This window comes from Lepidochelys kempii, chromosome 2 (genome assembly GCF_965140265.1).
Source record: "Lepidochelys kempii isolate rLepKem1 chromosome 2, rLepKem1.hap2, whole genome shotgun sequence".
In the NCBI taxonomy this organism is placed as follows: Eukaryota; Metazoa; Chordata; order Testudines; family Cheloniidae; genus Lepidochelys; species Lepidochelys kempii.
Window position 1 is genome coordinate 9,416,240 of NC_133257.1, and position 27,619 is coordinate 9,443,858.

General features: G+C 44.6%; 1 protein-coding gene across 3 annotated transcripts in view; it reads left to right on the top strand.

Moving 5' to 3' along the window:
- SLC45A4 (solute carrier family 45 member 4) overlaps positions 1–27,619 on the top strand; it is a 114,497-nt gene that overhangs the window by 31,851 nt on the left and 55,027 nt on the right. The window contains exon 2 of one of the 3 annotated variants that reach the window (XM_073330014.1): positions 22,597–22,709. The exons of the other annotated variants lie outside the window; for them this stretch is intronic. The gene's annotated coding sequence lies outside the window, so the exon portion shown is untranslated. The remainder of the gene's footprint in view (positions 1–22,596; positions 22,710–27,619) is intronic. 3 annotated transcript variants of the gene reach the window in all.

The window sequence follows — 27,619 nt, forward strand, 5'->3', positions numbered from 1 at the left end:
AATCTCTCTTCAAACTTTCCTTGTAAAGAACATTAACTGAAATCTTGTTTTGGCTATATTTGAATAAATTAGGTAGCAGATAACCTGTTTTAGCTAATTGAGGATTAAACATTCCTGACAGGCTCAAGTAAACAGTTCAGATTACTCTTGAGTGGGGTCATTGCTACTTCAAAAATAACTCAAGGGATCACCATCCTTTTAAAGCTAATTTGCATGCAACGATTCTGTTGGTAGTAATGTGCCCTAGGAGACCTCTTGGCACAGCTCATACTACCTTTCAAAGGTCCCATGGTCACAGTCTGGGCATCAATGCTTCACAGGCTCTGTGGCACGACTGTCTTGCCTCCTTTGTACACTGAGGGCATGTCTACGCTGCAAAGTTGTCAATTTAAGTTGAAATCCAGACACCGCATTGATTAAGTGCACGAGTGTGATCTGATTACAATGCTTGCATGGATACACAGAAAAGTGCACTCTGGGTAGCTAGCCTACAGTGCAGCTAGCTGCAGGGGGCTTTTGAGATGGGCTTGCAATGCCTCATGGGACCAAAGCATTGTCGCAGAGGGGATGGGAGCATGGCTTCCACTGCCAGTGATGCAGATTCCTCCCTCCCTCTACCAATGGCAAACAACCCTTTTTGCGCTTTTTTTCAAAGCCTAGCTTAGCCGCGCATATGCCATAGCCCGAGAAGCATGGACCCCGCTCAACTGTTCCACCCTGGTGGGCTGGGATGGGCAGGGATGTCATTGCTAACCTCTGTTTGCCAGAAGCTGGGAATGGGTGACAGAGGATGGTTCACTTGATTACCTGTTCTGTTCATTTCCTCTGGGGCACCTGGCATTGGCCGCTGTTGGGCAGGATACTGGGCTAGATGGACCTTTGGTCTGACCCAATATGGTTATGTTCTTATTACTGCAGGATAAGGCATGAGGTGTTTGTATTTCCAGACTCCAGACAGGAGCCTCCATACAGAACATTGCAATGTCATTCAAGCAGTCCTACTGCAAGCAGTGGAATGAAACCATTCCCAGTTGCTGCTGGCAATTGTACAGCAGCTGAATATGGTGGAGCCCTGTTTCTGGTCCTGGGAAACCAGCAGTGACTGGTAGGATCGCATAATTATGCAACTATGGGATGACAAGCAGTGGCTGCAGAACTTCTGCATGTGGAAGGCCAATTTCCAGGAACTTTGCACAGCACTTTCCCCAGGCCTGAAGTGCAGCAACACTAAAATGAGCCCTGCTCTGATAGTGGAGAAGCAAGTGGCAATCTCGCTGTGGAAGCTTGCACTGCCAGACTGCTACTGGTCTGTGGGGAATCAATTTGGAGTTTGTAAATGCACTGTAGGAGCTGTTGTGATCCAAGTATGCAGGGCCATTAATCAACTTCCCCTAAGAAGGGTAGTGACTCCAGGCAACATGCAGGACGTTGGGAACCGCAGCGCGACAGAACCATCCACTAACTGCCACGGAGCGATAGATGGCATGCATATCCCTATCTTGGTACCAGACCTCCTAACCAAAGAGTACATAAACAGTGGTGGATACTTTTCAGTGGTGTTGCAAGAGCTGGTAGATCACAGGGCATCAACGTGGGATGGTCAAGACAGGTGCATGACGCGCACATCTTTAGGAACACAGGTCTATTCAGAAAGCTGAATCGGGGACTTTCTTTCCAGGTTGTAAAATAACCATTGATGATATGCCAGTAGTGATCCTGGGAGACCCAGCCAATCCTTGGCTCTCATGGCTCATGAAGCTGTACACCAGCCACCTGGACAGCAGTAAGGAGCAGTTCAACAATAGGCTGAGCAAGCGCAGAATGATGATGGAATGTGCCTTTGGATATTTAAAGGGTTGCTGGTGCATGTTGCTTACTGGGTTAGACCTCAGTGAAAGCAATATCCCCATTGTTCTCGTTGCCTCCTGCATGCACCATAATATCCGAGACAAAGGGAGAGAAGTTTCTGCAGTGGTGGGGCAAGGAAGCAGATCGCTTGGCAGTTAGTTTTTTGAGCAGCCAGATACCAGGGCAATAAGCGTAGCCCAGCAAGGAGCTCTGCATTTCCAGGAGGCTTCAGTAGTGAGCTACAGTAATGTGTGCTACTTATCTGCATTGTGCCTTCCCGTACCATCCCTTCCATTGTTATACCAATAAAATAAAAACCAGCAGGATCTTATTAAAGGGGAAAAAGCAAAATGCCACATTTATTGCGAATACAGAAAGAATCCGAGTAAGCAGTTAGTTATAGCTATAACATTCCATTCAATTTCATATTTATACACACACACAGGTTCTGCAAGGTTGTTATCATAGTTACCAGCCTTAGAGTTGCTCATGCCAAGCCACTGGCCAAGTGGCCTGGACATGAGGAGGGAGCAGGGCCTTGTCAGATGTTCATCTGATGCTCCTGGAAGTTGGTTTTCAGAATCAGACCCCAATGTTCTCACTTTCTAGAGTCCATTTTTATAGGAATTTCTTCCTATGCCAGTCTACGGGAATTGCTTCATCATGCTGTTGCTGAATCAATCAGCAGATGGCACATTCCTGATGGCTCCGTGCTGCCAGATGTTATCTTGTTCTTTGGTTCTCCCATTCTTGAGGCTGTTGGGTGGATTCCAGTCTGCCCTCCGGGGGGCCTCTGGTTATTTTCACTTGACACCTTCTTCAGCCGATGGACACTGGATTCTTAGGCTGTCACCTCCCTGATCATTCAGTTATTATCCACACCAAAAGAAAGAGTATTTGTGGCACCTTAGAGACTAACCAATTTATTTGAGCATAAGCTTTCATGAGCTACAGCTCACTTCATCAGATACATTCAGTGGAAAATACGGTGGGGAGATTTATATACACAGAGAACATGAAACAATGGGTGTTACCATACACACTGTAACCAGAGTGATCACTTAAGGTGAGCTATTACCAGCAGGAGAGCGGGGGGTGGGGGGGGAACGGACCTTTTGTTGTGATAATCAAGGTGGGCCATTTCCAGCAGTTGACAAGAATGTCTGAGGAACAGTGGGGGGTGGGGAGGATACACATGAGGAAATAGTTTTACTTTGTGTAATGACCCATCCACTCCCAGTCTCTATTCAAGCGTACGTTAATTGTATCCAGTTTGCAAATTAATTCCAATTCAGCAGTCTGTCGTTGGAGTCTGTTTTTGAAGGTTTTTTTGTTGAAGTATTGCCACTTTTAGGTCTGTAATCGAGTGACCAGAGAGATTGAACTGGTTTTTGAATGTTATAATTCTTGACGTCTGATTTAGGCTTGAATAGAGACTGAGAGTGGATGGGTCATTACACAAAGTTAAAACTATTTCCCCATGTGTATACTACCCTCCCCCCCCCACTGTTCCTCAGATGTTCTTGTCAACTGCTGGAAATAGCCCACCTTGATTAGCATTATAAAAGGTCCGCCCCCCCAGCTCTCCTGCTGGTAATAGCTCACCTTAAGTGATCACTCTGGTTACAGTGTGTATGGTAACACCCATTGTTTCATGTTCTCTGTGTATATAAATCTCCCCACTGTATTTTCCACTGAATGCATCCGATGAAGTGAGCTGTAGCTCACGAAAGCTCATGCTCAAATAAATTGGTTAGTCTCTAAGGTGCCACAAGTACTCCTTTTCTTTTTGCAAATACAGACTAACACAGCTGCTAGTCTGAAACCTATCCACACCAAGCATGCATCCACATACATCCTCTATCTCTCTATTTTAATCACAATTGTTAACAAAGTGAGATGAATACAACAAAAGGGCAGGGAGTCTCTGGGTGCTGTTTCTGTTGTTACAGAGTATTGCTTTGAGTCTCTCTCTGTGTGAGTAGTTGTTGTTACAAAGAATTGCTTTGAGAACAGACTTAGAATGTACTAACACAATTAGCAGCTTGCAAGTTTCACACATAGAGGGAGAGAAACAGTACCAAAAACCAAGAGACCTCTTAATTAGTAATACCCTGGAATTTAAACTATGGGGAATCCAAACTGATTTGTGATTTTAATACAGAACTTCTTTAATATGATCCAGCACCATTGCCTCGGTTTCCCTGTATCTCCCCTTCCCCCAAGCCCTCATGCTTGGAATAGAGTATTTCATTCTCGCAATGTTGACTTTTCCTGTTCTTTGTTTGTGTAATTAAAAAAAATTAATTTAACCTTGGGCAAACAGTGTGAGAGAACTGGGAAGGGAGAAACAAAGTCAGCTTGTCTATGAAAGCGTAGAAGTCTTGCCCATCAAAGGTTTTTGAATGGCTGCCTTTTGTTCTTGGTACCCACCTCCTGGAACATTTGGGGAAGGGGGATTGGGAACAGGGTGATGCTTGCAGGCCATTGTGTAGGGACTGCAGAGGGAGTCTAGTCTCAAGCTGTTTTTCTTGAAGTTCAGCCAGATGCTTCAGCGTGTCTGGTCTGTCATAATCCACAGCATCTCATCCTGTGTGGCATGCTCAAGCTCCTGAGAGCAGGAGAGCATCCCCATGGTCAGTTTTTCTGACCATGAAATCCTCCAGGCTCTGAGCTCAGTGCCATCTGTCCCAGAGGCATTCATTATCTCACTGAACATGTCGTCATGTGTTCTATTTCTGCCTTCTAATCTGCTGTAGCCTCTCTGCTGGTGTGGAGGATGTGCTGAAGGCCAAGCTTTCCACAGTAAGACATGCAAAGCACAAACCCTGGGTCTAGTGCAAGGTTGCTATTTAACACTAAAGTGCAAGCCAGAACATAATCAGAATCCCTAGCTATTCAATAAACTGGTTTGCTGTTCCAGCCATGGTGAGTATCGCCTAGAGGCATGGGCAACGGGCCCTGTGCTGCAACTTGTGGGAAACCTGCATCAGGAGCACAAGTGAGCAGGTGGACAATGGGGCCCCCCCTCACCTCCCTGCAACATGGTCTCAAAGCAGCATCCAGAGACTAGCATTAAGCCTGCCAGATTGCAGTCTTTGGCAGTTCGGGGGGGAGAGTGATGTTGGGGCCATGAAAGAACACAGGAAGCCCACCCCTTCCCTTAATGCTGCTGGTAGCAGTCGCCTTGGGTATGCAGATTCTGAGGTCCACGCTGATCCCTGCCACCCAAACCACCAGCATGTTAGGGAAAGTATTTGAAAGGCCCGGAAATCACCTTAATTCTGACCTAGTGTTCTCACGGGGGGAGAATGAGAATGTGTGTGGGGCAGGGGGAACCATTCAAAGTCAGTTTTCAGTAATTTTGAACACATTCTAATGTGCTCTTTCTATGGTTTATTGCATGACATTGCTACAGTGCAGAATTAAGGTTGTTTGGGTGCCTAACTGTATTTCCATATCTTAACATGTTTTGAGTTTTTCAGGTTCAAACTTAGCTCTGAATTTATAGTGCTAGGCTTTGGGATGATCTGGCTGTGTAAAATATTTCTACCTTTTTAGATTATTGATATGTGCTCACCATTAATTCCAGTTTAATGTGTATCTTGAATTTACTTTTGAGAATCACGTGCTGGAGTGTTGGTGAAATTTTTCTCTTATAAAGTGGTCTTCCCAATGAAATACCTAGAGAACCACTGCCTAAGAAAGAACTTTGAGTTTTTGATGGAGTTAACATAAGACAGCCATACTGGGTCAGACCAATGGTCCATCTAGCCCAGTATCCTATCTTCTGACATTGTTCCCTCTGAAGCACCTAGCATTGGCCAAACACCAACAGGCAATCATCAGTCCATCCCCTGTCATCCACTCTTAGCTTCTGGCAAACAGTGACCAGGGACACTTAAAGCATGGTGTTGCACCCCTGACCATCCTGCCTCATAGCCATTGATGGACCAATCCTCCATTAATTTAGCTAGTTCTTTTTAAAATCCTTTTATGAGTTTGGCCTTGACTGAGTTAAGAACAGAACACTACCTCCTCTCCCTTCCTTTTATTATAAGGAACAGTGAAGTGGCTGCTCTGAAAAAAGTATCTTCTTGGCCTTATTAAAGGCCATGAAAGAGGAGGTCCTTTCAAATAGTGCTTTATATGCAGTAATAGTTTTCTGGTGGCCTCCTTCTGTGACTCTTGAGAAGTCTACTGATCTGATCTCTGAGCAAAGCTTTGATCCCAAGAGTGCTTCCCATGCTCGCAGACTCCAGCTAGGCTTTGGGAGTGTTGAACAAAAATACTTGAGTCCCTAGGCTTTCTCCTGACGTAGAGATTTTTGGATAGTTGTCTGTTTTTTGTTTTGTTTTGTTTTGTTTTTGAAGAAGGGAACATAGCACCTCCCACTGAGGGCATGGGAAAGAGTAGAGAAATACTGTTGAATAAATTCAGTCATAAAACTGCAGCATGATGTCCTCATACTACTTTCTTCTCACTGGGATTTTCATTGTATGATGCATGGAAACATTAAGTCAAGAAGATAGTCTGTTACAACAAGCAGTACAATGTCCGCCTCAGGGAATGATTTTGTGGCACTGTGATGCCATTGGTTGAAATGGATCTTTGGTTTTGAGGTGTTACTGACGTACAGTACATCAATGCTTAAAGATGAACTTCTTTAGCACCACAATTCAGTCTGTGTTAACTTGCACAATGAGGAACTTTGCACTTTCAGTTCATTATTCAAAACGTAACGAAGATTATGAATGGCTAGCTGGAAAGTGCATACTTTTGCCTTAACTATAAGCCCAAAGTGTCTCCTGAAAGACACTTTAGCTTTTTTTTTTTTTTTTCCTGCCCGTGGTGGGGGTGGGGGGTAGACAGTACAGAAATACAAATGTATTTGGTACATTTAGGAGCCCTAGTCATAGATCAAAAACCTATTATGCCAGGTGCCGTGCGAATGCAAAAGAAAGACAGTCCTTGGTAAAGTATGAAAGATGTGACCCCAGTGAAATGATTACAAAGTCCTTGAAAGGTTCTTCACTAATCAGTCCATTCTGTGTGCAGCTAGAACCATCAAAACAGACAGGCCAGCCCCTCAGCAGAACTGATGTCACTAATGCCTAAGGAGAAGTTCCTGTTTGTTAAACTTTAAAATGGATGTGAACTCCTGTGCTGATATAGCCATTTTGTTACTCTTTTCTGTCTGTCAAATCTTTTAAGAAATGTTTGCACCACTTAATCTGAGGCTTTTCAAAGGGGGGCGGGGAGGGAAGAAAGAAGTGTGTGTCATAATTAGATCATCTGAAAATCTTCATTAAAATGAAGCATGAGTGTGGATTTGTTCACTGCAGTGGCATTCCACCACCTTAACAATTGAAGAGCTGCTTCAAAAGTCCAATGGAGTGGAGAGCCGCAAAACTTAACAAATCTAAAATGCATGCACTAAGAAATTAATCTTATTTTTACCTCTCCATACTGCTATTGCTGCATTGTAAAATGGGGATAATGATCCTGAACTCCTTTTTAAAGCGCTTTGAGATTGGCAGATGAAAAGCACCTAGATAAGAGTTAGGTATTGCTGGTATTTATTACTTTTTATCTACAACCTTATTATTTTAATGGCTTACTGAGTACCAGGAAATGCATAAGTTCTCCTAATAACACTAACCCCCACTTACGTTGCCTGTCAAAGTTAAATTGTTGCTAGTGGTCTGTTTAAAAACTAGTCGTGTTATGGTATAATCTAGAGTACTGAGGATGAGATTAGTTGAGAAGTTTCTGAGATCCTGACTCCCTGCAAAAAGAAAAGGAGTACTTGTGGCACCTTAGAGACAAACCAATTTATTTGAGCATGAGCTTTCGTGAGCTACAGCTCACTTCATCGGATGCTGTAGCTGTAGCTCACGAAAGCGTATGCTCAAATAAATTGGTTAGTCTCTAAGGTGCCACAAATACTCCTTTTCTTTTTGCGAATACAGACTAACAGGGCTGCTACTCTGAAACCTGACTCCCTGCAGCTGATGTGTTTACATTGTGGCCTCAGAACATCAAAGTAGAGGTCTGCTGGTGTTGAAGGAAGGAAGAGCATAATGATCCAGCTCGCCATGGGTGCATGCCAAGAATCTTCAAGCTGCCTCATCTACCTTATGGGGAACATCCAAGCTCCTCCTTTTCGAGGCTGTCTGTTCGTCCTAGCTATCATGCTTCACATTGCAGGATATTTCTATGTTCCTACTCCCAGGTTGGCTACCTCCCTTCACTTTTAGACAGCACACCTCTGCCTAATATTCAAGGACCAACCTCGTTTGCAAGCTACAGGCATGATTTAATCAGCGCTAAGGACAATGAGTATTTTAACTCTAAGGAGCAAAAGGAATCCTAAAAAAACATTAGTCCATTACTGAATGAAAATAAGATTATCAATAAGGCAGATGTGTTTAATAAATACTTTGTTCTATATTTGGGAGAAAAAGCTGGATGAGGTATTTATATCCTATGTTGATTAAACACTTTCCATCCATAATAACTTAGGAGGATGTTGAACAGTAGCTACAAAAGCTAGACATTATTAAAGCAGCAAGTCTGGATAACTTGCATTCCTAGAGTTTTTTAAAAGATGGAAGAGGTGCTTGCTGGGGCCAGTAATGTTGGGATTTTTAGCAGGACTTGGAACACTGGAAGAAAGCTAATGTTGTGCCAGTATTTAAAATGGTAAATGGGACAACCTAGGTACTATGAACCTCCCATCAGTCCTGGGCAAAAGACTAACAATTGATATGGTACTCAAATATAGAATTAAAGGGGAGTAATATATCAAGTTAGTTGACAAGATCTAGTTTCCATAAACCCATATTGGTTAGCAATTATCTTTTTTTTTTTTTTTTTTTTTTGAGATTACAGGCCTGATGAAGGTAATATAGGTGGTTTACCTTTAAGGCATTTGACTTAGTACAACACGATATTTTGATTTAAAAAAAAAAAAAAAAAACTAGAATGGTCTCAGTGTACCATGTTTTTTTTTCATAGATTCATAGATACGAAGGTCAGAAGGGACCATTATGATCATGTAGTCTGACCTCCTGCACAATGCAGGCCACAGAATTTCACCCACCCACTCCTGCGAAAAACCTCTCACCTATGTCTGAGCTATGAAAGTCCTCAAATTTGTGGTTTAAAGACTTCAAGGAGCAGAGAATCCTCCAGCAAGTGACCTGTGCCCCATGGTACAGAGGAAGGCAAAAAACCTCCAGGGCCTCTTCCAGTCTGCCCTGGAGGAAAATTCCTTCCCGACCCCAAATATGGCGATCAGCTGAACCCTGAGCATATAGGCAAGATTCACCTGCGAGATACTACAGAAAATTCTTTCCTGGTGTCAGAGTTTGACTCAGACTCACAATTTATCAGACCACTCTGTTTTATTAGCAAAGCTGCTCTGCTAATACATTTAGAAGTGAACCCCCCGAGTGGGGCTTGTCTCTTAATTTATATAGTTTTTGGAGAACAAGTTACAGACAAAAGAAGAAAAAAGATTTTAGTCACCACCCTTCGAGATCCCTGAGACCAGTCACGTATCTTCAATTACCTGCCACCCTTAACAATCTCCTTTAACAGCTTCCAGTTAACTAATTGCCCTTCACACCTTCCATTCTGATGCCTGCTTCTTAGACGTGCTGGCTCTATCTTAATTGCTTCTCCATTCAAAAGCTAACTGTCCCTACATGTGCTCCCTCAGATACTTTGTAACATGTTTTGGCATGCCCTCTCATATACAATGTATCCAGCATGTCCCCTTATACAACGCTATACTTATACAATGTTATACTTCCACAATCCCCCCTTTTGGTCAAGGCTACGCCCATGACCAATGACTTACTGGATTCCATACATCAATCGTTCTTTTTCATTACTTTCACTGGTGACATTTAACAACATTAGATTAGCACTCTGGATTCCCCAGACCGTCAGGACACAGTAGTTGAGGATTAAGCTTGTAAAAGGACACATGTTGGAAGCAGGACCCTTTCTGGTTCCGACAACCCCTTTCGAGGGAACCGCTGTCACGGTTTTACGTCCACCAGGCAGCAGGCGCTAGGCTCACTACTGCTTCTTGTTTGTTGGGTCCTGCTGTCTGCTTACCCTCTGCTTCTGGCAACCCTTACGAGAGCGCAGATTGTAAGGTATTGCAGGCTGTTCCTCTTTGTCTTCTGGGGTTGAAGCTGGTTCTGCGTGGTCTTGCAGAGGTGCTTGGTCCCCTTGAGGTGGCGCTGGCTTACACTGTGAGGCATGGATCCATGCAGCAATGCCGGATAATTTCACTGCTGTCTGGGTGGTGAGCAGTACCTGGTATGGACCCTTCCACCGGGGTTCCAAGGCCACAGGTAGACCCAATCACCAGGCTCAAGAGTGTGACAGGCAGCAGAGGTGGGTTCCGTCGGCCAAGCTGCTCGCACCTGCGAATGGAAGGAGCTCACAGCTTGCATTAACCCTTTGCAGTACTGGAGGAGCGTGCTGTGAGTTAGGTTTAGGTCTGGGGCTGGGGTAATGGTAGCCATTGTTCGCATAGGGCGTCCCATGATGATTTCAAATGGACTCAATTTGTGTCTCTGGGATGGGGATGACCGAATTTCCATAAGGGCCAGTGGTAAAGCAGCTGGCCAGTTTAACCCTGTGGAACTACAGATTTTTGCCAGCTTATTTTTAAGCACACCATTTCGCCTTTCAGCTGCCCCTGCACTCTGTGGATGGTAAGGGCAGTGCAACAGGTGGGTGACATGTAATACCTGGTTTAGATGTTGAACTATTTTTCCAGTAAAATGTGTTCCCCGGTCACTAGACAAAGTGGCAGGAATTCCCTTGGTAGGGATAATGTGGTTTAACAGACATTTTGCAACGGACAATGAATCAGCTTTGCGACAGGGAAAGGCTTCAATCCAACCCGAAAACAGACATAATAATTTTATTTGAGATAATGTTGAAATAAGGAACGGTACAGAGTTCAAGCATAGGAGTTTCTGGTCGTCAGGGGATAAGGTACAGATTATCGAGGGGTGCAAAATGCGATTTAGGAGCTGGTGGAGCAAGGATCACATAATAATCTGCAAATTCCCCGACTGGGGGAAAAGTTTAACCGGTCAGAGTACAGACATCGAGATATGGGGTAAGTTATCCACACAACAGCTACGTTCGGTATGCTGGGTATAGTGAGTGAATACGGGGGTGGGGATGGGTCTACCCTCATATGGTGGGGTTTAATGTTCAGCGGGTTTACGGTTCCAGTTCATACGGTCCGATGGGGAAGGCCTCTCAGTCTCTTTCCCACAGTGTGTGCACAGTGTCGTACCGGCTCACTCCTCCTGGTACTGTCGGTGGCCGGTGATGTGCTCGATATAGATGTCCCTGGACCATCGGATGGTGTCCGAGACCATGAGGCGCCGCATGAGTCGTGCGTAGCGTCTACCGATCCCGCAGGTCCGCAGCACACGCTCGTTGCAGGGGTCCCAAGCGCCCAGGGCTCTGACAATCAGGGCGTCCAGCTGCACCTCGTAGCCCTTCGCTCTCAGGGTGTCGGCCAGAGGGGCGTATTTTTCCAGTTTCCGAGCTCGAGCTTCTCGGAAGGCCGGGGTCCTGTTCTCGAAAGGGACCGTAATGTCGACGAGGATGATCTTTTTCTGGGTTTCGTTGGTGACGACCACGTCGGGTCGTAGCGGGCTGTCGGTACCGGAGATGGCGCAGTTCACGGCGACCTCCCCCAGGCTAGGTGAGATGGCTTTCACCAGGCGGTTCTGGATGGCGTTGTGGCGCAGCTGCCAGGCTCTGGAGTGGGGCTTGCAGCTGCACAGGACGTGGGGCAGGGTCTCGTTGGAGTAGCCGCACTTCCTGCAACGCTTGTCTCGGTTCCCGTGGCGGACGGCTCCGTTGAGCGGGACGCAGTTGAGCCGGGCGCGGTGGATGAACCGCCAGTCGGCGAAGCGGGTGAAGCCGCCCCCGGCGAGGAAGTGGTTGCTGGCGTCCCACTTGCTGGTCAGTTCGAAGGCTTTTCCCTGGTCCGGCTTGCGCTTCAGGGCTTCTACGTACAGCGAGTGGGTGGCTGCCTTCAGGGTCCTTTCCAGCAGGCCCCTGGCACTCGGGGTGACGATGGTGTTGCCCTCGGACCCGATCTGTGGCACCAGGACACCCAGCTCCTGGCGCTCCTCACACCACTCCCAGCGGCAGCCGATGCGTTTCCCCAGGCGGCGCGTGGCGTTGCGGGCGCGGGACCACAGCGAAGCGATGTCGCCCCCATCTCGGCCGAATTCGCCGTCCAGGGAACCGCTCAGGAAGCTGGCGGTGTCTTGGCTGGACGGGGCTCTACCGATCCGCTTTTGCGTTACGTCGTGGAGGGCTTTTGCTGCGATGCTCTTTACCGTGGCGTCGGGGCACGTCATAACTAAAATGAATTCATATTTCTGACACTTTGGCATTTGTACAAAATCAAGTTGCCAGTGTAGGAAAGGTGCTTGAGGCAAACCCCGGAACCCTTGTGTTACTTTTACAGATTTGCCTACATTGTGGCTTTGACAAGTAACACAAGCGGCACAGTGGCGGGTTGCAAAGGAGCTGAAATGGGGAGCCCACCACCCCGCCTTACTCATAGCAGAGACCATCCCCTCCTTGCCGACATGCGAAACACCATGTAGCAGGGCGGCTAGAGACGGGTAGAGTGAGAGGGGGGCTACAAAGGTACCGGTGGGCGATTGCCAAAGGGAATCAGAATGCAAAGAGCAACCCAAAGCACTCCAGGAGTCTCTCTCTGTTTCTGGGGCAGAATCCTGGAGCTGAGCGAGATGAGACAGGGATGGTGGCGTTACAGAGACAGAGAGGGGACCAAGAAACGCTTCTGGTGAAGGTTTTATAGTAGCGGCATGTTTTGCAGTAGCATCAGCAAGTGCATTACCTTTTGCCACCTCGGTGTCTGCCGCTGAGTGGCCAGTACACTTAACAATTGCCAAGGCAGATGGTAGTAAAACTGCATACAGGAGGGCGGCAATGTAGGGGCCATTCTTGATAGGGGTACCAGTAGAGGTAAGAAAACCTCGAGCCTGCCAGTGGGTGCCAAAGTCATGCACAACCCCAAAGGCATACCGAGAATCAGTAAAAATAGTAGCAGAGAGCCCCTCGGCTAGAAAGCAGGCACGGGTTAGAGCAATCAGTTCAGCCACCTGGGCAGAGGTCACAGAGGGTAAGGGCGCAGCTTCTATGGTCTCAGAGAGAGAGACCACAGCGTACCCTGCAAGAAGGTGGCCTTGGTCATTTCTATAACAGGAACCATCAGTGAATAATACCAGGTCACAGTTAGGGAGAGGTACATCTGAAAGGTCGGGGCGCGGGACAGTGATAGCGGAGACAGTTGCAAGGCAGTCATGGGGTTCACCATCACTAGGTAAAGGAAGGAGGGTAGCAGGGTTTAACCCGGAGCAGCGTTTAATAGTGATATGTGAGGCTGAAAGCAGCAAAAGTTCATACCTAGTGAGGCGAGCAGAGGAGAGGTGAGCAGTAAATAGAACAGCCAAGTTTGCATAGCAAGTCCCGTCCCAGAAGGTTTGCAGGGGTGGAATCAGAGAGGAGGAATGCATGCTCCTCAGAGAGGGGACCAACCTGAACAGACAAAGGTTTGGGAGGGGAAAAGAAGTAGGGATCCCTGTAATGCCAATAGCAGACACAGATTTTCCAGATCGGGGAACCTCAGGCAAGTTAGTGGTGCGGATTGTAGAAAGAGAAGCTCCAGTATCAACAAGGAAAGGGAGAGAGAGAGATCATTTACAGTCAGGACACATTCTCCAGTAGGGGACAGAGGTAATAAGGGAGCTAAAACTTCGTGAGGTTCCCCAGCATCCCGTCATTGTTGGGGTGAAAAATAGGGTTGGGGATCAGCTGGAGGAACCAGCGGGGGGTTCACTTGATTTCCCATACAATTATTAGGTCGTCTTGGACACTCTTTTTTTCCAGTGTCCAGGCTGTTTACAGTAGTTACAAACCCCAGTTAATCCAGCCCCCCGCCCCCTTGCGCAACCCCGTCCCTGTCCCCGGTGTGGTCTGCTTAGTCCTGAATAATGCTGTATCTGCAGAGCCATTAACTTTTGGGAGGACTGTTCCTCCTTTCCTTTTAAAGTGCGGTGGCAATGCTCTGCTACTGCCAGCAATTTGTCCATGGTTTCAGTCTCCCATCCCACACTTATTCGTTTTAACATGCTGCCTGTGGCAGGGAGAAGACCATCAACAAATGCATGTGCCAAGGCCCCCTGCCCATTTACATCAGGCTCTTGTATTCCTGAATGTTGTAGGAAAATATCAGCCGGGACCTATAGTCGCCTGGGCTTTCTCCTTGCCCTTGCTTACAGCAACGTATTGCTGTCCAGTTTGTTTTAGGAGAACACACTTTGGGAATGGCTTGATGCAGGTGCTTCCAAAGAGCCATACACCGGTCTCTGTATGCCGAATCTGGGCCAGTACTTTTATGGCTGATTGGTGTGCCTCAGCTGGCCAGTCTGCGGCAGCCAACCATTTTTCATAATAACTGGCAGGAGCTAACAATTTACACAGTTGGAGGAGATCTGTCTCAGAGAGTTCATAGGTTTCACAGATTAACAGAAACTCCTCAGCAAATTTGACAGAGTTTTCCTGTGGTTTGGGAAAACTTTTAACTATAGATAAAAGTTCCGTACGAGTCCAGGGCTTATAATCCCATATGGACTCACTTTCTCCCATCTTAAGGGCTCGTAAGGGTGCCACAACAGTTTGATCAGAGTCTCTCATTAACCTCCCATCAGGTTACCTTTTCCAAGAAGAGACGTCAAGAGAATCTTTGCAGTCTGCTTTGGATTTCTTCTTCATAATATTTTGCAGAGCTGCGAGGCTAATGAGGGTATCTTCTTCACTTTCATTATCTGTAGTCACTGAAGATTTTTCCTTTTCTGATTTCTTATTTGCGCGGGAGTATGGTGGGGGTCGGGTTTGATCCGGATCATTGCACAGGACTGGGCAAAGGGGAGCGCTCGGACTAGTGGTGGGAGAGACTGCATCCAGTTGAACTGTTAGTTTTTTGATAGAATTTTTAAGAGAGGTGAGTTTTGACTCAGTCCATCTACGATTTGCCTCTTCCCACCACTGCATGAAGCAGTCTACTTCTCCTCTCTCCAATTTGGTTTTTGGGAGGACGAGTTTGCTTTTTAAAGCACCCACTCGATCCTTGTCCCAAGAACCTAACAGTGGCCACTGTAATTTGGGGTTCTCTAGAGCTAATTTGGATCATTTTTCAAGAAACCTACAAGAGTCCGGACCCCTCCTAAAATACATAAAATAAGCTGGAGTTCCCTTAGGGAACTGTTCTACCTTAGGCTTCTGATTACCCATCCAGGAGGACTTCACACAGCACTCACACAAGAAGGAAATTCGGGCTCAGCAGAGCGGTACCTGGTGCAACACACAGAAAGGAGCCCACAGGCTACTGCCTCAACTGCCCTTGCTTTCACACCAGGGGTTATACCCAAGGCATGGTGCGGCTGTAGCTGTGCAGATTCCACTTATTCAGACCGTGGGGGTGGGGATCCATTGGTCAGCCAGTCTCCGGATAGAGATGGCTCCCAGATTCACAGACACACCACGGGGAAGACGGATAGACACAAAGACAAGACAGTCCTCAAACCGGTTAAAGCACAAAAATAATAATTACCTGAGATGTCCGATTCCAGAAGCTGGATCCAAGGACCCCTACCCGAACAGAGTGGAAACCAACAAGTTCAATGGCGTAGACTGCGCTGCTGCTGTGTACCTTTCTGTCTTGTGGAGGATCGCTTGGACTAAGCGTCCAAGCGCTGGCTGCCACGATCGTCCTGCAAGGCAGTCAGGGATCACACAGCCTCAGTGAAGCCACTTGCCATCTTGGTGGGACCTCCAAATTGTCAAAGTTTGTCTCAGACTCACAATTTATCAGACCACTCTGTTTTATTAGCAAAGCTGCTCTGCTAATACATTTAGAAGTGAGCCCACCGAGTGGGGCTTGTGTCTCTTAATTTATACAGGTTTTGGAGAACAAGTTACAGAGAAGTTACAGACAAAAGAAGAAAAAAGATTTTAGTCACCACCCTTCGAGATCCCTGAGACCAGTCACGTATCTTCAATTACCTGCCACACTTAACAATCTCCTTTAACAGCTTCCAGTTAACTTAACTAATTGCCCTTCACACCTTCCATTCTGATGCCTGCTTCTTAGACGTGCTGGCTCTATCTTAATTGCTTCTCCAATCAAAAGCTAACTGTCCCTACATGTGCTCCCTCAGATACTTTGTAACATGTTTTGGCATGCCCTCTCATATACAATGTATCCAGCATGTCCCCTTATACAAAGCTATACTTATACAATGTTATACTTCCACACTGGGTAACTCACATCCCACCCCATCTAACATCCCATCACAGGCCATGAGGCCTATTTACCGTGAATATTTAATTACCAAAATCATGTTATCCCATCATACCATCTCCTCCATAAACTTATCGAGTTTCATCTTAAAGCCAGATAGATCTTTTGCCCGCACTGCTTCCCTTGGAAGGCTATTCCAAAACTTCACTCTTCTGATGGTTAGAAACCTTCATCTAATTTCAAGTCTAAACTTCCCGATGGCCAGTTTATATCCATTTGTTCTTGTGTCCACATTGGTACTGAGCTTAAATAATTCCTCTCCCTCTCTGGTATTTATCCCTCTGATATATTTATAGAGAGCAATCATATCTCCCCTCAACCTTCTTTTAGTTAGGTTAAACAAGCCAAGCTCCTTGAGTCTCCTTTCATAAGACAAGTTTTCCATTCCTCGGATCATCCTAGTAGCCCTTCTCTGTACCTGTTCCAGTTTGAATTCATCCTTCTTAAACATGGGAGACCAGAACTGCACACAGTATTCCAGGTGAGGTCTCACCAATGCCTTGTATAACGGTACTAAAACCTCCTTATCTCTACTGGAAATACCTCGCCTGATGCATCCCAAGACAGCATTAGCTTTTTTCACAGCCATATCACATTGGCAGCTCATAGTCATCCTATGATCAACCAATACTCCAAGATTGGGCATCACAAAATGGGGAAGAGATGGCCAGCCCTCTGTGGAGATAGAGGTGGTTAGGGACTATTTAAAAAAGCTGGACGTGCACAAGTCCATGGGGCCGGACGAGTTGCATCCGAGAGTGCTGAAGGAATTGGCGGCTGTGATTGCAGAGCCATTGGCCATTATCTTTGAAAACTCGTGGCGAACCGGGGAAGTCCCGGATGACTGGAAAAAGGCTAATGTAGTGCCAATCTTTAAAAAAGGGAAGAAGGAGGATCCTGGGAACTACAGGCCAGTCAGCCTCACCTCAGTCCCTGGAAAAATCATGGAGCAGGTCCTCAAAGAATCAATCCTGATGCACTTGCATGAGAGGAAAGTGATCAGAAACAGCCAGCATGGATTCACCAAGGGAAGGTCATGCCTGACAAATCTAATCGCCTTTTATGATGAGATTACTGGTTCTGTGGATGAAGGGAAAGCAGTGGATGTATTGTTTCTTGACTTTAGCAAAGCTTTTGACACGGTCTCCCACAGTATTCTTGTCAGCAAGTTAAGGAAGTATGGGCTGGATGAATGCATTATAAGGTGGGTAGAAAGCTGGCTAGATTGTCGGGCTCAACGGGTAGTGATCAATGGCTCCATGTCTAGTTGGCAGCCAGTATCAAGTGGAGTGCCCCAAGGGTCGGTCCTGGGGCCGGTTTTGTTCAATATCTTCATAAATGATCTGGAGGATGGTGTGGATTGCACTCTCAGCAAATTTGCGGATGATACTAAACTGGGAGGAGTGGTAGATACGCTGGAGGGGAGGGATAGGATACAGAAGGACCTAGACAAATTGGAGGATTGGGCCAAAAGAAATCTGATGAGGTTCAATAAGGATAAGTGCAGGGTCCTGCACTTAGGATGGAAGAATCCAATGCACCGCTACAGACTAGGGACCGAATGGCAATGCAGCAGTTCTGCGGAAAAGGACCTAGGGGTGACAGTGGACGAGAAGCTGGATATGAGTCAGCAGTGTGCCCTTGTTGCCAAGAAGGCCAATGGCATTTTGGGATGTATAAGTAGGGGCATTGCCAGCAGATCGAGGGACGTGATCGTTCCCCTCTATTCGACATTGGTGAGGCCTCATCTGGAGTACTGTGTCCAGTTTTGGGCCCCACGCTACAAGAAGGATGTGGATAAATTGGAGAGAGTCCAGCGAAGGGCAACAAAAATGATTAGGGGTCTAGAACACATGACTTATGAGGAGAGGCTGAGGGAGCTGGGATTGTTTAGCCTGCAGAAGAGAAGAATGAGGGGGGATTTGATAGCTGCTTTCAACTACCTGAAAGGGGGTTCCAAAGAGGATGGCTCGAGACTGTTCTCAATGGTAGCAGATGACAGAAAATGAGGAGTAATGGTCTCAAGTTGCAGTGGGGGAGGTTTAGATTGGATATTAGGAAAAACTTTTTCACTAAGAGGGTGGTGAAACACTGGAATGCGTTACCTAGGGAGGTGGTAGAATCTCCTTCCTTAGAGGTTTTTAAGGTCAGGCTTGACAAAGCCCTGGCTGGGATGATTTAACTGGGAATTGGTCCTGCTTCAAGCAGGGGGTTGGACTAGATGACCTTCTGGGGTCCCTTCCAACCCTGATATTCTATGATTCTAAGATCCTTCTCCTTCTCCGTTACTTCTAATTGATGCGTCCCCAGCTTATAACTAAAATTCTTATTAATCCCTAAATGCATAACCTTACACTTATCACTATTAAATTTCATCCTATTACTATTACTCCAGTTTACAAGGTCATCCAGATCCTCCTGTATGATATCCTGGTCCTTCTCTAAATTGGCAATACCTCCCATCTTTGTATCATCCGCAAACTTTATTAGCATACTCCCACTTTTTGTGTCGAGGTCAGTAATAAAAAGATTGGTCCCAAAACTGATTCCTGAGGAAATCCACTGGTAACCTCCCTCCAGCCTGACAGTTCACCTTTCAGTAGGACCCGTTGTAGTCTCCCCTTTAACCAGTTCCTTATCCACCTTTCAATCTTCATATTGATCCCCATCTTTTCCAATTTAACTAATAATTCCCCATGTGGTACCGTAACAAATGCCTTACTAAAATCTAGGTAAATTAGATCCACTGCGTTTCCTTTGTCTAGAAAATCTGTTACTTTCTCAAAGAAGGAGATCAGGTCGGTTTGGCAGGATCTACCTTTTGTAAAACCATGTTGTATTTTGTCCCATTTACCATTGACCTCAATGTCCTTAACTACTTTCTCCTTCAAAATTTTTTCCAAGATTTTGCATACTACAGATGTCAAACTAACAGGCCTGTAGTTACCCGGATCACTTTTTTTCCCTTTCTTAAAAATAGGAACTATATTAGCAATTCTCCAATCATATGGTACAACCTCTGAGTTTACAGATTCATTAAAAATTCTTGCTAATGGGCTTGCAATTTCGGGTGCCAATTCCTTTAATATTCTTGGATGAAGATTATCTGGGCTCCCCAATTTAGTCCCATTAAACTGTTCGAATTTCGCTTCTACCTCAGATATAGTAATATCTACCTCCATATCCTCATTCCCATTTGTCTTCCTGCCATTATCCCTAAGATCCTCTTTAGCCTTATTAAAGACTGAGGCAAAGTACCTGTTTAGATATTGGGCCATGCCTAGATTATCCTTGACCTCTACTCCATCCTCAGTGTTTAGCGGTCCCACTTCTTTTTTCTTTTTCTTATTTATATGGCTATAGAACCTTTTACTATTGGTTTTAATTCCCTTTGCAAGGTCCAACTCTACTTGACTTTTAGCCTGTCTCACTTTATCCCTACATGTTCTGACCTCAATAAGGTAGCTTTCCTTGCTGATCCCTCCCATCTTCCACTCCCTGCATGCTTTCTGCTTTTTCTTAATCACCTCTCTGAGATGCTTGCTCATCCAGTTTGGTCTACAACTCCTGCCTATGAATTTTTTCCCCTTTCTTGGGATACAGGCTTCCGATAGCTTCTGCAGCTTTGATTTAAAGTAATCCCAGGCCTCCTCTACCTTTAGATCCATAAGTTCTTCCATCCAATCCACTTCCCTAACTAATTTCCTTAATTTTTGAAAGTCAGCCCTTTTGAAATCAAAAACCCTAGTTGCAGATTTATTTTTGTTAATCCTTCCGTTCAGTTTGAACTGAATTAGCTCATGATCACTTGAATCAAGATTATCCCCTACAACCATTTCTTCTATGAGGTCCTCACTACTCACCAAAACCAAAGCTAAAATGGCATCCCCTCTAGTCAGTTCAGCAACTACTTGATCAAGGAATCCATCAGCTATCGCATCTAGGAAAATCTGAGCCCTATTATTATTACTAGCACTCGTCCTCCAGTCTATATCTGGGAAGATAAAGTCTCCCATGATCACACAGTTTCCATTAGTATTTACTTTATTAAAAACATTAAAAATGGCTCTATCCATAACCAAATTAGATCCCGGTGGTCTATAGCACTCCCCAAGCACTATCCCAGGGGAAGCTCTAGAAGTTTTCTTCCCCAATGTGATTTTTGCCCAGACGGACTCTGTCTTATCCATTCCATAGCTTCTTATTTCTTTACATTCTACCTCCTCATTGATATAAAATGCTACTTCTCCACCTTTACCTTTATTTCTGTCTTTCCTAAACAGCACATACCATTCAATACCTGTAGTCCAGTCATGTCTACTATTCCACCATGTTTCTGTTATCCCTATAATATCTGGTTTCACTTCCTGCACAGTAGCTCTAGTTCCTCCATTTTGTTACCTAGGCTCCTCGCACTGGTGTACAAACATCTTAATTTTTGCTGTTTGGCCTCGCTCACATTCTTTACCCAATTAGGCACGGTCATTCTACAGCCAGTATAACCTGTTAGACTGGTATCCACACTGCCCTTCCTCCTTATATACATTCTCCTACCCACGGCTGTATCCTTTCTTACTTCGTTTTCTTCCCTCTCAATGCTAAAATCTGGCGTGGAGATTACTTGGACATCTCCCCCAAATTCCTAGTTTAAAGCTCTCTTAATCAGTTGTGCCAGCCCTCCTCCTAGAAGTCTGTTTCCTTCCCTACTCAGATGAAGTCCATCCCGAGAGAACTGTCCTCTGTCCATGAATGCTTCCCAGTGGCCATACATCCCAAAGTCCTCCTTATAGCACTACTGCCTAAGCCATCTGTTGATAGTCATAATCTTGTCACACCTTTGTTGCCCTTCTCTAGGAACAGGCAGAATCCCACTAAAGATCACCTGAGTCTCTATTTCCTTAAGCGTCTTCCCCAGCCTAGCGTAGTCTCCCTTAATACTTTCCAGGGAGAATCTAGCAATATCATTTGTTCCCACATGAAGGAGAATTAGGGGATTCTTTCTCGCTCCCTTTAGGATCCTTTTCAACCTCAGGTCTACATCCCGTATCTTAGCACCTGGAAGACAGCACACCCTTCTATTCTCTGGATCAGCTCTGGTTACAGGCCTGTCTATTCTTCTCAGTAAAGAGTACCCGATCACATAGACCTGCCTTTTCCTGGTGACGGTGCTATTCTCCAGCCTGTTCCCTCTGGCTGCAAGTTCTTTCCATTCCTATTCTCCCTTGTAATCCTCTTCAGCCCATCCTGTATCCTCCTGGGGCTCATATTTGGTGTAGTCTCCATTGACTCTTCCCCTTTTCCTATAGGACCTGCTGATCTTCTCTTCTTCCTTGCCCTTCCACCTTCAGTGACTACCTGCTGAGACACTTCTTCATTTTCCAACTCTGAAAACCTGTTCTTGAGCTCTGTTTCTCCTTCACTAGCCCGTCTTTTCCTCTGCCTAGTTCTTTTAGTCACATGCTTCCACTGACCACTTTCCTCACCCAGTCTCCCCTCAGAATTCCCCAGTCCTGCTTCCATCTGCAAGTCTGAGCTTTTCCCTTCAGATACCTCATGTCTTTGCTCCATAATCTGCTCAAACCCCTTCCTAAACTCAACCAGACTTTCCACCTGCATCTCCAAACCTCGGATCTTTTCCTCCATCAGCTCTATCAGATGGCATTTCATTCAGACAAAACTCTTACCAGGTGCCCCCTCCAGGATCATGTACATACCGCAGCTTCCACATCCAGTCATCTTCATTGTGTCTTCCACGACATGAGTCACTCCCACTGCTGCCTCTGTATCTGTCACAGCCTTCCCACCTAAATCCTGTTAATCTGGGAAACACAAACCACACCAAAACACCACCATCCACAGCAAAAACAAACCCCAAACAAGCACCACAATACAAACTCCCCATTCAAACTCCCACTCAAACTCCCCTGTTTACAGCTCTGTTTGCTGACTCCTGTGACTTGGTATCAGTCAGTCAGTTTTTAAGCCATTTTATAGGTAACTGAACAGGGAACCATCATCAAGCAGGTGTTTTCCAGTGTGGTCCCTGTAGCATAGGGCCAAGAATCAGTTCCTATTTGATAAAAATGTTAATGACCTGTAAGAAATCCTAAAATCATCACTGCTAATATTTGTAGATGACTCAACGATCAGAGAGTGATAAATAATGAAGAGGACAGGTCAGTGGTGCACAGTGATCTGGATTGCTTGGTAAACTGGGTGCAAACAAACAATGTTCTTTAATATGACCAAATCTAAAGTATGCATCTAGAAACTAAAAATGCAGGCCATGCTTACAGGATGGAAATCGGTGACTGAAAAGGACATAGGGTCGTGGCAGATAATCAGCTGAATATGAACTCCCAGCATGAAGCTGTTCTTGGATGTATAATGAGAGGAATTTTCAGTCAAAGTAAGTAGGCTATATTACCTCTGTATTTGTTGCTGGTACCACCGCTGCTGGAATACTGTGTCCGGTTCTGCTGCCAAGAATTAAAGAAGGATGTTGCTAAATTGGAGAATGTTCAAAGAAGAGCTACACAAATGATTATAGGGTTGGAAAACCTGCCTTATAGTGATTTGAGCTCCTTGAGTTTATCTATTTAGTTTATCAAAGAAAAGGTTGAGGGGTGACTTGATCACAGTTCATGAATACCTACACAGGGAATAGAAATTGGATAACAGGGCTCTACAGTGACAAAGGTATAACAAGACCCAATGGCTGGAACTGAAGCTAGACAAATTCAGATGGGAAATAAGGTGTGAATTTTTAACAGGTGAGGATAATGAACCATTGGAACAATTTACCAACAGCTGTGATTGGTAATCCATCACTGGAAACTTTTTTTTTTTTAAATCCAGACTATTTATTCTTCTCCCCGCTGCCGCCAACCCCCCCCCAAAAAAAAAAAAAAAGAAAAGATGCTTTAGTTCAAATAATTCAAGGAAGTCCTATGTCCTGTGTTATACAGGAGGTCAGGCTTGATGGTCACAATGGTTCCTTCTGGCCTTATCTATGAATCCAGAATGCTCAAATCTGCCTTTCTGGGCTACGGAGAATATTGATTGATGGAAAAGGGCAGGATAACTCCCCCTGTTCCCGCCCCCCATCCCAGCAGAAGTTCATCTTTTCCCTCCACCCAAAGAATTAAACTGGTCAAGAGTAACAGGCCTAGTTGAGAGAAGTCGAGGAAGTTCTTAATATCATGATTGCTGCAGAGGAGTCATTGTCCATCTTCCCTCCCTAACACAACTGTAGAACTGTCATGCTGCTGTTCCACTTGTATTATAATGGCCCTGTTTTTCTGTTTATATTTAATATTCGGTTTTGGAAATCAGGGTGGGTGAGAAACTCACAAGCAGACCAGTGGGCTTAAAGGCTTTTTAGGAAAGTTGTTGGGCTAACTATAGCATCAGACTAGAACACAAGGAATATTTTTGGGTGATCCCATTTTTCCAATGGCTAGAACTTGTATCTTTCAGAGAGCCTCTTGCTTGCAACTATGTATACTTGTTTATATTCTCTGGTATCTGTTACTATTCTTTTTGTGAGTTTCCATATTTTTAACTTTTAAGTATTGCTTTTAAAATATAGAATAACAAATCTCTAATAGAGGAAGGAATTAGCACCTGGATAGTCCTCATAATTGTATCCACAGCATTGATCTGTAGTACAATTCGAGCTTAGCAAATATATGGTAAACATGTTTTCATTAGCCGGGGTTTACTGAGTTAGCAAAGTCACATGTTTTGGCATCCCTTACCCTTAAATTTCAAACAGGACAATAGAGGAAGTTGTTGACTTCAACAATTGTATTTCGCTTCTCCCCTTGTGTTTGCAAATCATAACAATATTGTCCCTGAATGTTCAGAAACACCCAGCAATATATCCCAAAAGCACACCTCTCTGGCTAAGGAGTTCAGGCATGCAGTTTAGCAAACATGTCACTTTATAAAATAAGTTATTTTGGGTACCATTGGACGAGGGGTTATTTTAAACCTTTTATTAAACTTCTACAGAATTTCTGCATTGTATTTAAGCAATGAACTTTAAGTCAGATAGACCATTTACCAGTTCTCTTGTGTACTTCATTAAATAGTCTGGAAGTTTAAATACTCAGAATTGTGGAAGGAAGTCCAGATTATCTCCCATTCCCACCCCCCCCCCTTAAATGGAGAGAAGCAATAGATATTCTATGACTTCCTTTTACAAAGGGGCACTTGTAAGGCTATCAAATGTCCTTACTTGTGATAATCTACAAAGTTAGTTTATCTTTAAAATACTCAGTTTGAATAGTTTACTTAGCCTCTTACTTAATTCGGCTAATGAAAATATACTAGCGGTTTCACTCTTGCAGCAATGTTTGGACTGTAAACACACCAAGCAAATATTTAATTCCATTGGAAAAATTTGAAAGTACATTTTTATTAGGTTTTTGTAAAACTGCTTATTAAAGAATGCAGTCTAAATTTTTAGACTAGGCTAAAGTCTAGCCTCTTTTTTTGAAAGCCATACACATACAAAGCATCAATGGAGAAAGTGTCCTGCATTACAAGGAAAGGACAGTTCTTCAGCAGATTGTAGCTGGATCTGCAAAGCCCGGTTACTTTATTTAAAAAAAAAAAAAAAAAGAAAAAGAAAAAAGTTGGAATCTCCAACTCCAGGGGATGAATATTAGTCCTAACCACGGGGATGATTGTTAGTATTCTCTGAGACTGTTCGTAGAACGATCCATTTTCTGCATCCCATCAGTGTTATTTTGCTTACTTTGAACAAACGTTTAAAATATGTTCAATATTAGAATTTTCTGGAGGAAAACAGTGGTAACTATGCTCCCCTGAATTCACCAATTTGGGATTGATGTGTTGCACTCTGATCTCTTTAATGAGAGCTTCACAGATGCAGAAGTGTAATATTTGCCTACCTCTCTTAGAAAGCATAATACATGCTGTGAAGCATGAGGGTTCATAGGCAATTGCCTGATACATATTACTGTGTAATTGTTTGAGCATTTTACACTTCTCTAGCACCTACTACTAGCCATTGGAGAAAATCCACTGGATTGGATGGACCTTGAGTTTGATCCAGTGTAACTAGTCCTTTTCCTTGCCACCTCCCTCAACTTCCAGTTATTTTTCCTACTGCTTATAGCAGGGGTGGCCAAGTTGAGCCGGAGAAGGAGCCAGAATTTACTATATTCACTAATTCACTATACATTGCCAAAGAGCCGTAGTAATACGTCAGCAGCCCCCCCTGCTCCCAGTGCATCCTGGCCATTGGCAGCCCCACCCATCAGCGCCTCCCCCTCCCTTCCCGCACCTCCCAATCAGCTGTTTCGTGGCATGCAGAAGGTTCTGGGGGCGAAGCGAGGGCATAGGAGGCTCAGGGGAGGGGGTGGGAAGGGGTAGAGTGGGGGCAGGGCCTGTGGCAGAGCCAGGGGTTGAGCAGTGAGCACCCCCTGGCATATTGGAAAGTTGGTACCTGTAGCTCCAGGCCCAGAGTCAGTACCTAGACAAGGAGCTGCATATTAACTTCTGAAGAGCCACATGTGGCTCCGGAGCCACAGATTATAAGCCAGGGGTGGACAGACATTCACCATCTCCATAATCCTTCACTGGGCAGCATCACCCCCAACACAACAGATGATGTGGTAGATGCTTGACCAGAAAGCTGTGAAAGATAGAAAAAAACTGTTCTCTTTTTTTAGTCTACCCAAAACCTTGACACGAAATTATAAGATTACCACCCTTCTAGAAGTCTCATGTTTCTCATGATATTTGTGAAAAAACTTAGCACAGATGAACTTGCACTGGAAGATATATATATATATTACAAAATAATGCTCACTTAATATTCCTGTTGAAATATTAACTAAACTTATAGTTGTTACTGTCTTTATTTGGCTAAAGGTCAAGGTAAAATACTAGTATGCCTAGAAATCAGAATTGGAAAAGAGCTATTATATTAGCAGTCCATCCTCCCCAGTACACACCTTACCCCTTTAGAATTGTTCGTATCTAAAGCGTCTTGTGGCTTTTTACCCAACCTTTTATACAGTGCTTATTAAGATTACCTCTAGGTAGGCAGGAGATAAATGTAGTAGAATCGTTCATACTGTTTTCTCTTGCTGTACTGGACAAGCAGAGATACTACGATGCTGGGTATGATACAAAAACAATGATAAAAAGCTTGGTGAACTCAGATGGCAGGGTGGAGGAATAGTTTAGTTTTCCTGAGCCAAATGTTTTACAAAGTTAGCATAATATGCTGACTCTGTCCTCCTTTACATTTAAGATGCCATGTGGCTTGTTCATAACATTCTAGTTTTACACAGGGACCTTCACTGCCATCAATTTACTATGCCTCTCTGCTTGCACTGCTCAAGGAAGGGAAGCCAGCTGTTTTAATGCCTAAACTGCTGGAATGCCAGGTAAAATGTAAACCAAACTCATTGCTTCTAAAAGTATAACTGAGATTTAGTATTATTGAACAGAACTGGAACAAAGTAATTCTAACATTGAAATTTGGCCTGTGCTACTTATTGGTATATTTAAAATAAAATGAATAGACTGCTTTGTTAAATGGAAGCTGCATGAAATGTAAGATTTTTTTTTTTTTGAGCCCTAGACACTAGTAAAAGGATTTTCATAATCCAGTAGAAGCTCAGTTACGAACACCTCGGGAATGGAAGTTATTCATAACTGTCAAGGTTCCTCCCCCACTCTGAACTCTAGGGTACAGATGTGGGGACCTGCATGAAAAAACCTCCTAAGCTTATCTTTACCAGCTTAGGTCAAAACTTCCCCAAGGTGCAAAATATTCCCCCCGTTGTCCTTGGACTGGCCACTACCACCACCAAACTAATACTGGTTACTGGGGAAGAGCTGTTTGGACGCGTCTTTCCCCCCAAAATACTTCCCAAAACCCTGCACCCCACTTCCTGGACAAGGTTTGGTAAAAAGCCTCACCAATTTGCCTAGGTGACTACAGACCCAGACCCTTGGATCTTAAGAACAATGAACAATCCTCCCAACACTTGCACCCCCCCTTTCCTGGGAAATGTTGGATAAAAAGCCTCACCAATTTGCATAGGTGACCACAGACCCAAACCCTTGGATCTGAGAACAATGAAAAAAGCATTCAGTTTTTTTTACAAAAAATAGAAGTAAATAGAAATAAAGAAATCCCCCCTGTAAAATCAGGATGGTAGATATCTTACAGGGTAATTAGATTCAAAAACATAGAGAACCCCTCTAGGCAAACCTTAAGTTACAAAAAAGATACACAGACAGAAATAGTTATTCTATTCAGCACAATTCTTT